This window comes from Anomalospiza imberbis, chromosome 4, assembly GCF_031753505.1.
Source record: "Anomalospiza imberbis isolate Cuckoo-Finch-1a 21T00152 chromosome 4, ASM3175350v1, whole genome shotgun sequence".
NCBI classification, from domain to species: domain Eukaryota; kingdom Metazoa; phylum Chordata; class Aves; order Passeriformes; family Viduidae; genus Anomalospiza; species Anomalospiza imberbis.
Window position 1 is genome coordinate 14,344,378 of NC_089684.1, and position 13,635 is coordinate 14,358,012.

Consider the following 13,635-nt stretch of genomic DNA (forward strand, 5'->3'; position numbering starts at 1 on the left):
AGATCTGCTCCATTTGGTGTCAGATTTCTAACACAAGTAGGCACACAACAATCAGCAGGTTGTTCCAGAAACTCCTAGGGGGACAGTTGGCTTTGTCTTACCTCCCCATGCAAATGTAACAAGAAATAACTACCAGCATATGCCAAGTATTTATCTGAATGCCAGAAATATACACATGTATATGTTAGCTTAAAAGGAGTGTTAGATGTCTTTGTGAATAATTTCATTCTTGTGATCTCCCTGTCCTGATAAGGGCATCACAGTTATCTGGTGATACCAAGGTAATTAATTCCACAAATTAACACTGCTCTGTCTGTCGCCTTATTCCTTGGTCAGGCCAGCTAATTCATATTCTCTGTCTTGTTTTCCTTCTGGAACCAGCAGAAATTGCTACTTTTGAACATGGGACTGTCTGGAATGACAACCTCACTCAATGCAATGGCCATATCTTGAGATACTCCTGCTGTTCATAGCCCTTTTCTATTGCAGGTACTTCTAGCCTCATTTTTATGGATTAACGCTAGTGACCAGGATCCCAAAAAATACCAAGGTTTAGTTTGATTTGCCTTTGTTGCCTCAATCTGCAATTCTCTGCTCATCCATACATCTGTTGTTTGGTTTTTTAATTATAGAGCCATTTTTTGTTTTCAATTTCTATTTGAACAAATGTCACAGATGATAAATCACACTTCACTGTCCCCATCCTGCAACTTAGCAGAGTTAAGAAGGGATCACAGGCTGAACCTACATACTCCTTTAGTAGGCAATCAAGTATTTTGATGTCCTTTTCCACCAAATTATTATATATAAACTCATAGACTTCACATGCTACACCACTACTTCACTACAACCTCATAGATTCCTGACTGGTGCATTCTCTAATACTACTACAGCTCTTTCCTTAAGTGGCCCAATTTTTTGGGAAAAAAGAAATATTTTTAACTCACCATTACCAGATTTAGCAGTCATGAGTCCATTTTCACATAAACACATTTTTTTCTTTTTTCCTCACTTCTTTTAAATATTTCTGTCACATGTTTCTTTTTATCATAGAGAAGCAGGTTCCACTAACAGTGCTACCTTGCACAGGTAGCACTGTCAGAGTACATGAAGTGCTCCAAAACTAGTCACATATAAGACTAATACTGAACAAGCTTGGTGTTAGTTGTAATATAATGCTTGCAGACATGATAGAAAACAAAACACTACTTAACCTGTGTCCTGATTATTTTCCAGAGAGCTTCAACTCTGAATGGGTCTCCTCCTGTTTTCATTCTTCTTCTCAGTTTTTTTAGTTTGTTTTCTCCCTTTATGGTGTGTGAGCCAATAACCACTTAGCCACAGATTGGCAGAAGGAGTCCATTTCATTCAGTGTCTGTGTTTTAACCTCTCAGCTTTTCACCATCAGGGCCTCTGTGCTTCAAAAGTCTATCGAGTTACAGCAGGATGGCTATGGTATGTCTGTCACCTCAAGCTGATTCACTAGAATCTGTCCCCTGATACCACAGGTAATAATGCACTGCTGAACCCAGTAGAAGCAGGGAATTAGCACTACTTCTGATGACTTTTGGATCAATTTAATCAGACTAACTATATGGATCATTTCAGCTCTCTTCTCAAACCTGTAATAATTACTGCTTTTCAATCAGTCATTCCCAGCCGGCTGCACTGAACTAGAGTTCTGTGACTGGCTCCTAATTAATTCACTTTAAAATAATTGTCATTTCTGAGTAAATAACAATCAGAAACAGATGAAAAGATTTTCCCTTTCCACCCCCAATTACCAGCATAAAAAAAAATACTGGATGTATCCTTGGCATATCTCGCTCAGAACAAAAACTTGGAACACACGTTACCATCTATAACAAATGCCACTTGTTTATACAGAGCAAAGCTTTCTCAACCCAGAACTCTGTCTCTTTCTTGAAGAAAAGCTACCTCCAGCACATCAATTAGCACAGGGTAATTCGAGTTCAGTCAAGTTAACATAAGGTTTTTTTATAAAGAGGAGGAGAGCCAGACTGAAAGGCATTTGGAAGGTAACACTGTTAGCATGCAAAGGTAGCAGGCAGATATGGAGACATCTTTGGTTTACATCTTGCAGTATTTTCGAAAAGAAAAAGAGAGAAAAGGACTCCACAAAAAACCCAGGAATACTCACCAGCCTCTAAAGCAGTAGCCTATCCCTGCCAGTAGTTTCTTTAAGTGTTATATAAAGTTAGTCAACAAGCCCCTTCCTGCTGGCTCCCAGCCACCCTGATGTGTGGCACAGAGGGGCTGGGGCTGCTTCGGGTGGCTTGGCAGCACCCAGGCTTCAGAGGCACCCACACCCATAATACGGCCTGTGTGTTAATATAAGGCAGAGCAGGGATTTGGGTTCTGTTCCCCTCACCACATCAATTAGGTATATTACAAAACAGGGTTTCACAGAATCATAGGGAGGCTTGTGTGACATTCACATTCTCTGGACAGAGAGACATAATTCTGTCTCTCAGGATTTCTTAGAGAAGCACAGAGAGAAGAAGAGAAAACAATCTTTACCTCTGCTCATTTATTTTCCCCATGTAGAATGTAGTATAGAGATTGTTTACCTAAAGTAATTGCTTAATTAGATTCTAGTGAAGGTTGTTTTAGTTCAATTGGATCCAGCTGTGTCTCAGACTCTCAGCAGAGAGTCACAAGTTTGTTAGATAAGTAAGATGTATGTAAAATAGTATAGTATCTCTTTAAATAGTATATTAATGTAATATAGTATAGTTTTAATAAAGCTATCCTTCAACCTTCTGATCTGGAGCCAGACATCATCACTTCTTCCCTGCATCCAGGGTTCGACCGCATTGTTACTGTAGGTTTGGGTTGGAAGGGACCTTAGAGATAGATCATCAACTTCCAATCCCCCTGCCACGGGCAGGGACATCCTTTATTAGACCAGGCTGCTCAGAGTCCCTTCCAAACTGGCCTTGAGCACCTCCAGGAATGGGACCATGTACAGCTTATCTGGGCAACCGGTTTCAGCGCCTCACCATCCTCACAGCAGAGAACATTCTCCTAATAATCCATTCTAAACCTCTTGTCATTTAATGTGAGCAGTTTAAAAAATCATAAATCGATAACAGTATATATTTTTATCTATCCGTGCATGCTTTGACGCAGGAGCCGCCCAGCAGCACCGCACGACCAGCGGGGCGGTCACGCCGGAGGCCTCGGAGCGTGGCGGGGGAGGCTGCGCTGAGGCGCCGTTCCTGGGGGCACATCGCCACCTAGCAGCGGCCCCGCGCAGCCTGCAGCCCAGCAGCGCCGCCGACACCGGGTGAAATCAGCCCTGCGAGCACGGCCAGCGGCCCGGCTGCGGGCGGCAGGCGCAGGAGGAAGGGCGGGGTGGCAGCGGGCCCTGCGCCTCCCCCGCCGGCCAAGCCCCGCAGAGGGCAGCTCCTGGCGGGCCGCGGCAGCGCCCTTGTCCCTCGGGTGTTTGCGCAGCACCTGGCAGCACCCAGCTCCTCGCTGCCCCTCCGCCCCCCTCGGGGACTGATGTGTCCCCGGGTGAATTTGTTCCTACAAGTCAGTGCCCTGGACCCTCTCACGTGGGTGAGATGGTGGTGTGAAAAATGCATATTATATGTCTCTACGCAGATATTTACTATATGTATTATGCTAGGTTGGAAAGTTATGCTGTAGTAACATTTTAATAATATAGTAAATGTAGTTTTGTAATTGAAATGAAGCTTTAGTAGTTAAAATAGAAAATATGTGTGTGTGGTATTCTTTTTGCTCAAGAGAAGGAGAAGATAATCAAGAAATTCTTCACACAGAGATAACAATTACAGAAACCCCTAAATCTTCCAGAGGAGAGGAATTTATGGCTTTCTTTATCAACAAAAAAAACCAAACTTCTCCAAACTCGACTTAGACTTCAAGGCGCCTGGGATTAACAGGAATTCATCAAGTACCGGACGAATTTCTTGTTTTAAATAAAAAATATGCATATTCATGAAGTGCTTTGTGTATGCAACAGGTTACCCCTCTTAAAGAGGGAATTCTCTTTTATCGGGGTCCTTCTCCTGGCTCACTTTTGGTCCAGAAAGAGGTACCCAGCCCGGGCTGTAATTTTTTTTGCTGTTATTGTCTCTTTAATTGTCCTAGCTCTAATTGTTTAATCTTTATTTCTATACTTGTATTAATTTTTTTCCATTTTATTTTTATTAAACTTTTATAAATTTTTAAAACAAGTGATTGGCGTTTATTACAGTGGCATCAGCCACCCTTTTTCACCACAAGCCAGTGAACAGGCCCCGCTGTAAAGTAATTTGCGGGCAGCCACTCTACTGGAAAAATCTCCGTAATTCAGAGTTCCTTTAATTACTTTCTTGGTTTCTTCATTGTGCGGCTGGGAGTGTCAGAGCCTGCATCCTCCTGGGCGTCGCCGCCTCTCCCAGCAGCAGCCAGTCACTCCCTAGAGCAGGCCGGTGTCAGGATGCGCCTGTGGAGCCGCACCCGTCTCTCTCCCATCTGCAGGCTGGAAGGGAAGGAGTTTTGGTCTTTGCATCCTGAGTGTCTCCAATAGACAGACATAGCTGGGGTGGTGGAAAACCACACACTCGTTGAGAAAGAGGCCTGAAGGAATGAGTAGGTACTCATTCCTAGGAGAAACTTAGCAGGTAGGAAGAGAATAATTTCAAATATTATGTCAAGATGAAATAATTATTAAACCCTTTAACCATCCTTTGTGGCCATTTTTGCATATGAGCACACAAGCAAGACAGAGACACATTCAAGGATATTTTTAAATGTATTTAAGGTGGGATTAGGAATATTTTCTTCATGCATTTCCTAGGCAAAAAGTATGGAGCTTTGCTTTCCAAATTACATACCTTATATCTTGCAAGGTTTAGGGTTTTTTTCCCCATTTCACATGACCACTTATTAAGAAGTGAGGACTTTTAGGGACATCAGTACCGAATTTAGTACTACCCAAGGTAACATGAGTTTAACTTTATATTATTTAAAAGTGCTACAAGTTTTCAGTACCAAAAACCTATTTTCATCAGTAATAGTGTGCTTTTCCATTATAACAAAATATTAGATTAAGGAACAGGATGTACTATGTGGAACCAACTGTATTTCCTCATAAACCAGAGTGCCATTGTTTAAAGTTTTTCAGTGAGGACAACCGCTCAGTCATTTACCCCTACAATGCATGACAGGACCAAAAAAAAAAAAGAAAAAAAAAGCAAAAAAAAGCAGTTATTTTAATCGATTACATCCTCTATCCCTCTATCAGCAAGTCACCTACAGGTCCTAGAATAAAGAAATGAGAAAGCATTCACCAGGAGGATAACGTCTCATAGCTGACTACTGAGACTGAAGTCAACGAATTCTTTTGTGAACCTGAGCAAACCTGAAGTCAAAGGCATTGATTTAGTGTGCAGTATTGCACACTGACATTAGCTATTGTTTGCTCTATAAACCACCTTCATAAGCATACAAGCAAGTTCTCTGTTACAGAACCCTTACACAGCTGACTATTTTGTTGAGCGACACAGTGGTGCTTAGAATTACCAAGCTGCATTGCAAATATTTATTTCAGTGTCTCCTCCAAAATGCATTTTTAAAAGAACCTCTCTTTGAAATTGAACAGTGGCTCTATTGACCTTTCTCCAATAAATTTCTAGAAAGTGTGACACTCAGCTAAAAATAAAATACCTTCAAATTACAGCTGTGGCTCTGCTCCAAAACTGTACATACAGAAAGTCATCTCTTCCAACTGTAGAGAAAGTTATTTCATACCAGACACAGATCTATTGAAGGCAACATTTGGGGGTTTATCTTTATCATGCTCTCTCACATTTCAGTGAGAACATTCCTTTAAAAGGAGCATACATTCCTTTAAAAATATGCCCCAGAAAGTTAGAGTGAAATATGTGAATAAAGTTGAGATAATTGCATGTCCATATACATGGAGAATATACATGAAGAATATACAAATGCATGGATACATGTAACTATCCCAAGACAGCTAGAAGAACAATAAATTGTGAGGCTAAATACATCTGGAAAGCTACAAGGTATCAGTGCTGACAGACATCACTGGTCTGAAACTACATCATAGCTATAGCATTGTTTGACGTTGCAGAATGAGATCCTACATTCCACAATCCTTACAAGTGAGTTCTTGAATTATCCAAGAGAGATGAGTGCTTTTTACATATCACTTCAAACAACAAATGTACAGCAGGCTTGGCTGTCACAGCAGGGACAGCTCCCCGAGACCTTGGCTGCAGCATTCTGTGGTTCAGTAATGGAACTGGCTCTAATCGTCTCTGTCAATACTGCCCAGACCAAGGTGGCGCCCTTTCAGGCAAAATGCCCGAGTCCGACCCACTTTGCTCCCTGCTATCTCAAGTTCAATAAGCATTGCTTATTTCTACAAAGCGTGTAGCTATTTTGGATGTCAAAGTCATAGGACTTAGAAGGTTATTTCTTGTGGCCTTTCTTTCCCAGCAGTTATACATGGGACGTGTTTAAGCTGCACAGAAGCTAGCAGTGCATGCACCCCTGAACCAGCCCCAGCACCAAAAACAATGCAATAATATCCTCACAGCACTCTTCCAGACTAAGTAATGTGGGAACAATGCTTCCAAAAATCAGGCAAATATCTTTGCAGTGTCAGGTAGACAGCAGCTTACTTACAGCAGGTATTAGTCATTCCACATCCAGTCTGGCTGTAGAGAAGACAGGGTGCAGACAGCCTCTGCAGTAACTGTTCCTTTCTCAGATAAACAGAACACTCATAACCTTTTATTCTCTAACCTCTTTCTGTGAGGGTCAGTAAATGCACTGCATATTTCTAGGGGATGAAAACTTTCATAATTATAGGAAGTTGCTTCTCTGCAACTGTCCTGGTAATTGCACAGTGCTTCATTGCACAGTGTAGAATCATTCCCATCATTATTTTCATGAAATAGGGAGAACTCCCTGCACACTAAATCAAGACAAGCTTTGTTAGCTAGGAGTGTTTGGGGATGATTTCCTTATCTGGGTCTTCATATGCCTCCACGTCCCAACAGACATTTTCTAAGCAGCAACCAAATTATTAGCACATAACTTATGCTTCATTAACATTACTCTGCAATTTACCAATATTAAATGTGGATCAGAGTGATTTTCTTGTTTCTTCTAGCTAGCATGGCCTTAATTATTCTGATATCATTTCCCAATAGCCTTTGTCATGGTTTTAAGCCCAGCTGGAGATAAAACACCACACAGCCACTCACTCAACCCCTCCTCTCTTCCCCCCTCATCCCAGTGGAATCAGGAGGAGAATAGAAGTAAAACTTGTATGTTGAGATGAACAGATTAATCATTGAAAATAAAGAAAAATACAATAATAATGCTAAGTAATAATAACAATTATAATAAGAAGGGGAAAAAAACACCAAGTGATGCAATGAACCACCACCAATGCAATTGTTCAGCAGCTGTTGACTGATGCCAGACCTCCCTTCCTGAACCCAAACCCTGGACCCCCTTTCAGGTAACTCACTCCTGTTTATATACCAGACATTACATTATATGATGTGGAATATTCCTTTGGTCAGTTCGAGTTCCAGATATGCTCCCTCCCAGTTTGTTTTTTTGCATTCAGAGCATGAGACAGGGAAAAATGTCCTTGACTTAGGATAAACTTGACTTAGCAAAAAAGCAGAACAGTGTATTTTCAACACCATTCTCATTATGAATCCAAAACACAGCACTGTAATAGCTACTGAAAAGAAATTAACTCTACCCTAGTTGGAACCAGGACACCCTGTTATACTGGAGATGATTGGCTCTAGCAGCTTCATGTCTAAGCCTTCACTTTTCCACCAATTTCCTGCATTAATTTTCAGCAAACTGTCCTATTGTCAAAGATTGCAACATCTAGAAAATAGAAAATATATGGCAAAAAAAATTTACTAAGCATGATGACTTATTTAGTTGTAAGAGTATCTGGTGAGTTTATCTCAAGAAAATAAACACAGTATCACAACAAGTAACTTATTTGTGGTCTTTTTTCTCTTCATTGCAAGAAGAAAAAATTCTTTGCATACCTTATTGCTGGTAACTTTTTTTTCCTTTAGCAGCAAACATAAGGTATATTGTTCAATTTAAACTGTGTTTTTGGCTTGTGTGAAAATCTTAAGAATTTTTGCAATGTCATAATTACCTAGACCCTAATATAATTCTGTTCTCTCTATTAGATATTCCAATGCCAAGTTTTCTTGTCAGATTTGTAGGTAGCTAATGTAGCTCTGAACTTTCCAGTGGCCTATTGCTAACTCCTTGCAACAACCTATTTTCTCTAGGGCTCATGTTCCCCTTAAAATTCATGTCCTGTAACAGGAAAAAAAATTGTCTGCAACTATTTACAGCTCATCCTTCTGTTTCCCCACCAGATTTGAGTGAATCTGAACAAAGTAGAAGTTCTTGTTGCCACATTTTCCCATCTTTGGGGCTTGTGTGTTTATTCCTTTCATGTTCCAGTGTCAGTGCTCAGTCAGTGGAGATCAGCTTTCTCTGGTGAGACTAGAGAAACAACCTTTCTGTGAAGGGGAGGAGCTACTGGAAATAAAGAGAAAATAAATCTATACAAAAATGCAAAATTAATTAGTAGGTATCTGAAATAAATAACTTGAATGCAGCATTGTCAGCGCAGAAAATAGTTTGTGTTATCTAAATGAAACATTTAATTTAGCTGATCTACAGACTTTCTAGAGTCAACAGAACAAAGGTGTTTCCTTGTGCAATTCAGGAGACACCATAAATGACCCACCAAATCAGCCTTTTTCTGCTCAGTGGAGGCAGAGACCAATGTTGCTAGCTGGTGAATTTAGCTCTCAAGAGCCGGTAGTGGTGAGACACCCTTCACTTCAGCTCTAAGGATACTGAAGAGGAGAGGAATTGCAGAACTTAATGGTGGAACAAGAATCACAGATGAAAGAGGCTTGAGGTGATGCTACTGGTTACTTAAATGAATTCCTTATGGATTTGTCTGTAAAGTCCGTAAAGTACAGACTGCTCCACACTCCAGCCTTATTGGTGACACAGACAGGGAACAGTCCCTACCATTACCATAATTTCATATTTGGTGGGAGAACCCAAATGCACATGACTGGTCTCTCCTGATTCAGCAAGCACTAAAAGTTTGAGAATGACTCTCTGTGTTCCAGGTAGGTCCAGAAACCACAGAGTAGCAGCAATATTTGGGTACAGTGAAGAATTGTTCTCTTGCCTACCTACATACCAACCAAGTACTGCTACTCCATCATCTCTAAGGTCTGAGAGCTAGATTTAAGAGCAAATACAGGTATCTAACTCCTGATCTCATTTTCACTATTATAACAGAATCCAACAGCAGCCACTCTTGCAAGCTTTAATTCTTGTTTTTCTTGAGTTGCAGCATGGTTATCCTCCATTTTAGGCAGCTGTGGAAGTAAGTATGATATGCTACACTGAAACAGTGCAGAAAACTTTACCATGCTGTAGAGAAAAGTGCCTTTAACATTGTTATTTTATGTCATTAAAGACTATTATCTAAGAAGAAACAAAAAAGAATAGTCATCTTCCTTTCACTAATTGTCTCATGAGCAGAAAATATACAATGCAAGATGGCTAAGACCCTTGTAATATTAGTAATTTTTGATACAAGATTAAACTTTAATAAAAGGAGTGTAAGATAACTCAGATGTTCATTTTTCATATGATGACTAAACTCATAGTGGATGTATGCCTTCAGTCCTAACTACAATATTCTGTTACACTAATGACATCATTGCTAGTAACATAGAAGATACTATTACTACATTGTTATTGTGTCACAGATCATCATTCATGTGCAAATCAATTTGCTTGAATCCAGTAAAAAAACATTTACGATTGAAACATCAGTAATTTAATGAGGAATATATGCACAAGATATTTCCCCAAAAAATCAATGTCTAATTTGTTTGTGGAAAGAGCAGAAGGTGATTAACTGAAGACATATACTTGAAAATAAATTGGTCTAGCTTAGGATAAAAACACCTTTCTTTTTCTTGTAGGCCCTATTTTAATTATTTTTAAGTTTCTTTTATCTGACATGGGTTCCTGACAGAGAACTTCTGTCCACTTGTATACACTACTTTGAATCCATGACAATGCTTTCATTTGGGACAGGGAGGCTTAGACGAATTAGAAAAGAGTATCTGAAAGGGGTCCCCTCTCCCACTCATGATACCTCCCTGCTTCTTCACTCTAACTTCAAGTTTCAGGCTACTTAGCCAAAACTAGATTCAGGTAAGTTCACATCTTGCCAAGCACTGCTATAATTCTCTATCAGCCAGGACAACCTTTTTTGAAGTCACAACCTACCAAAGAAGCATGACGGCATGTGGCTGCATGACACAGCAGACTACCAGGAGACACTGTGAAAAAGATAGGAGGAAATTTTTAAACAAAAACTACTTGGTCCTGTGGACCTGACATCCACACCAGACATGGTTAGGGTTCGTCTAACCATTCATTTTGGACTTCTCCTCATGAACAGAACACCCATCTGTGTCTGGAGAGCTTTAAATGGTTCCTGGAGCACTTCAGCCGGTGTTTCACCCAAGAGTAATCCATTTCAATCTGAGACTGCTCCAGGATGCAAAGCAAAGTACAGTCAGTGGGAATAGTCAGCAGATTGATCTAAAAAGAACACACCAATATGCACTGGCACACTGACATCAGCTCAGCCCTTGAACATCAAACTCCCTCCTACTCAGATGGATTCATGCTTCCAACCAGTGACTTCTGATTAAATCCAGACCTTAATATTAGATTACTTTTCAGCCAGGCATTGTCTTTTTATATGTATATTTTTATAACCTTTCAAGCTACAAAGGAGTCCATTCTGAGTTGGATCTTCTGAGTGCTGCCACACAATAAATACCAGGTAACAAACATTTAGCTGTTTCCCTTTAACAATAGGGAAATTTAAGTTAAATCACTTGCACTCAATGCTGATTCATGGCAGTGTAAGGATACTTACACCATTTTCTTTGTAAATGCATTTTCCAACAGAACATTATGTTTGCATAACTCAGGGTAATATATCCCTATATTGATAGTCTACATATACAGTTATCAGAAGTTTCTAGGCCACTTTGGACACATTTAAGCAGTAAAGCTTGTGGAAACAATGGAACTTGTAGTGTGGCAATATCATAGCAACAAAGCTTAGCTACTGTAGCATTCAGTATTTTGGTATTCTAAAATCAAAGCTTGATTTAGAATATCAGACATAAAGAATCAGTCAGCAAATGTTTCTTAGTTGGTATGAAGGCTTTAAGAAAAGACTAGAAAAAGAAAGAAACAGCTTCATGTCACAGAACAGCTGGTATTTGCAGTAGCTATTTTGGGTAGAAAAAATTTTAGGACTCAGTTTAGTTGCACGTAGCTCGTGTCCGAGTATAATATACACATGCTCACTGCAATGTCAGACACCTTTCATAGCTCCATGGCCTTTCAGAGACCAGATGGGATTCCCTGTGGCACCTCCAATAAATACTGATGCAGGCACAACTGAACTCATTTCCAAGAGTGAGAGCCCTTCCAGACAGAGATCCTGAATGTAGGTATCTAAAAGTCCCCTAACCTTACATCAAAGAAAACAGGGACTTGAATCAACAGTCTGAATGGAGAGCAGACACAGACAATTACTTGATCAAAATTATTGTTAACACTTATTCAACTAATCTCCCCGGTTCACTATTTGGAGTTTAGCTATATCAGTATTTTGCTCTAAAACTGCAGAGTACATAGAAAGAAAACACCTCTGTGTAGGATGCAAGCCTGTGGGCCTGCAATATTTTATTGCCCAATTAAATAATATAAATGACAAATAGTTCAAAATGAAAGGTTTAGATAATAAGAACGACAAATAGTTCAAAACCAAAGGTTTTGGTTTGTTTGTTTTTCTTTAATTAAGTGCAAAAATAATTAGGGAAGGTACTAACCAGTGTACCATATGCTCCATGTTATGTGGAGCAGTTGGCAGCTGTAAGTCTTTTAATGTAACTTACCTACAGATTGTGACTTTGAAGGCTTACAGGAAGAGGTGACGTTTAAATTGCAGAAGCGGTCATCTACAGAACAGCGCGCTGCATAAATACATATCCTTAAACTCTCCTTGGATTGCAGCGTCCTCTGCGCGCGAACTTCCCGCGAGTCCCCGGCCCCCGGGGAGGAGCTGCGCTGCAGTTCCCGCCAGCCGCCGCTGCGAGGCGCCCGCTCACCGCGGCACGCAGCGCAACGCGGCTGGAGCGGCCGCGGGGAGGAACATTCCAAAAGTCTTGGAGAAACCGAAACAAAAACAAACCGGCTCTATAAATCATCATCACATTCCTACAACGGGTGCTTCAAATTTGAAGTCATCCTCTCCTCCTCTCCCGCACCTTGCGATAACCCAAACCAATAGAAAACAATGAGCCAGAACTGTTTCCAAATAAAATTCATTTCAGACCTGAATTCTAGCTCTATGTTTATTCTACAAACACTACTAAGCTTAATGTTCCAAGAAGAATTGTTAAAACTATATTAACTGGTCTTAAAATTTACCTTGGGTGTTGGGTTCATCTGTGTTGCAGTAAAAAATCTAAAAAGATTCATTCTGCCTAGAATATATATACATATATAGAGAAATTCCAAGCATCTTAGGACTGAATGGAATTACCTGCAGCATTAGATGTGTTAATTAAGATCAAATTCAGAACTCATACACCTATGTGTACATATATAGAGACCAAAAAAAGCATTGTTACTTTACCTTCTGGAAGCTCAAAGTCCCTAGAGAAGGAGAATAAATTTAAACTGTAGACAAACCCAGCTCAAAAGTTAAATGTTTCTTCATCTCTCCTAGTTCAAACAGCCACTATGCTAAGTCTAGTCATCATCTACCTCTCTCTTGCGTGATTGCAACAACATCCTTCAGCTGAATCTTTTTAGATCCAACAAAGGAAAACACAGATCCTCGGCCTGGGAGTTGCAGGTGTACAGGTGGCTGTTGTTGCTGGAGTTCTCTGTGGGCACCAAGAACTATTTCAATGGTATTCAACCTGCTGACACAGGTGTCAATAATACCTTCTACAACACACACAAAGCCACACAAAAATGTATGACCTCAGGAGGAGCATATTGCTTTTAAAATTATCCCAAGAAATATTCCCTTTCAGCCAGGCACCACAAGGACCCTGTCAACCCAGTTGCCAGGTACCAGCACAACATTACTCATTAACTCTGCCCCAGAGCAGACCTTGTAAGTTATGGTCAAAATCAAGTATCACAGCTGCAGACCCCAGATGGGCCCTCTCTGTAAACTAATCTGTAAGATAAATAACATTGTCATATTAGGTTAATGTGCCCAGTTTGGCAATAAATGTAATTTCACCTAAGTTCATTTCTTGAAGTACCAAGAAGTTTACAAATTCTGTCATAGAGTGGTGAATGAGTTTGAATGGCAGCATCCTCTTTTGCATTTAAGGGTTTTAACTAAAGATAGTCTCCATGTTCTTCACAGACACCCCTTTCCTTAGAATATATATCTTTGCATTTCCTCATATCACTTTATTGACAAAGCCT

At 40.2% G+C, this 13,635-nt stretch overlaps 1 long non-coding RNA gene across 1 annotated transcript in view; it reads right to left on the reverse strand.

The window, feature by feature from the left end:
* The window catches only part of LOC137473356 (uncharacterized), a 32,471-nt gene extending 19,086 nt beyond the window's left edge, over positions 1 to 13,385 (reverse strand). The window contains exon 1 of the long non-coding RNA XR_010998712.1: positions 12,824 to 13,385. This is a non-coding gene — a long non-coding RNA (uncharacterized lncRNA). The remainder of the gene's footprint in view (positions 1 to 12,823) is intronic.
* Positions 13,386 to 13,635: the final 250 nt, after the last annotated feature.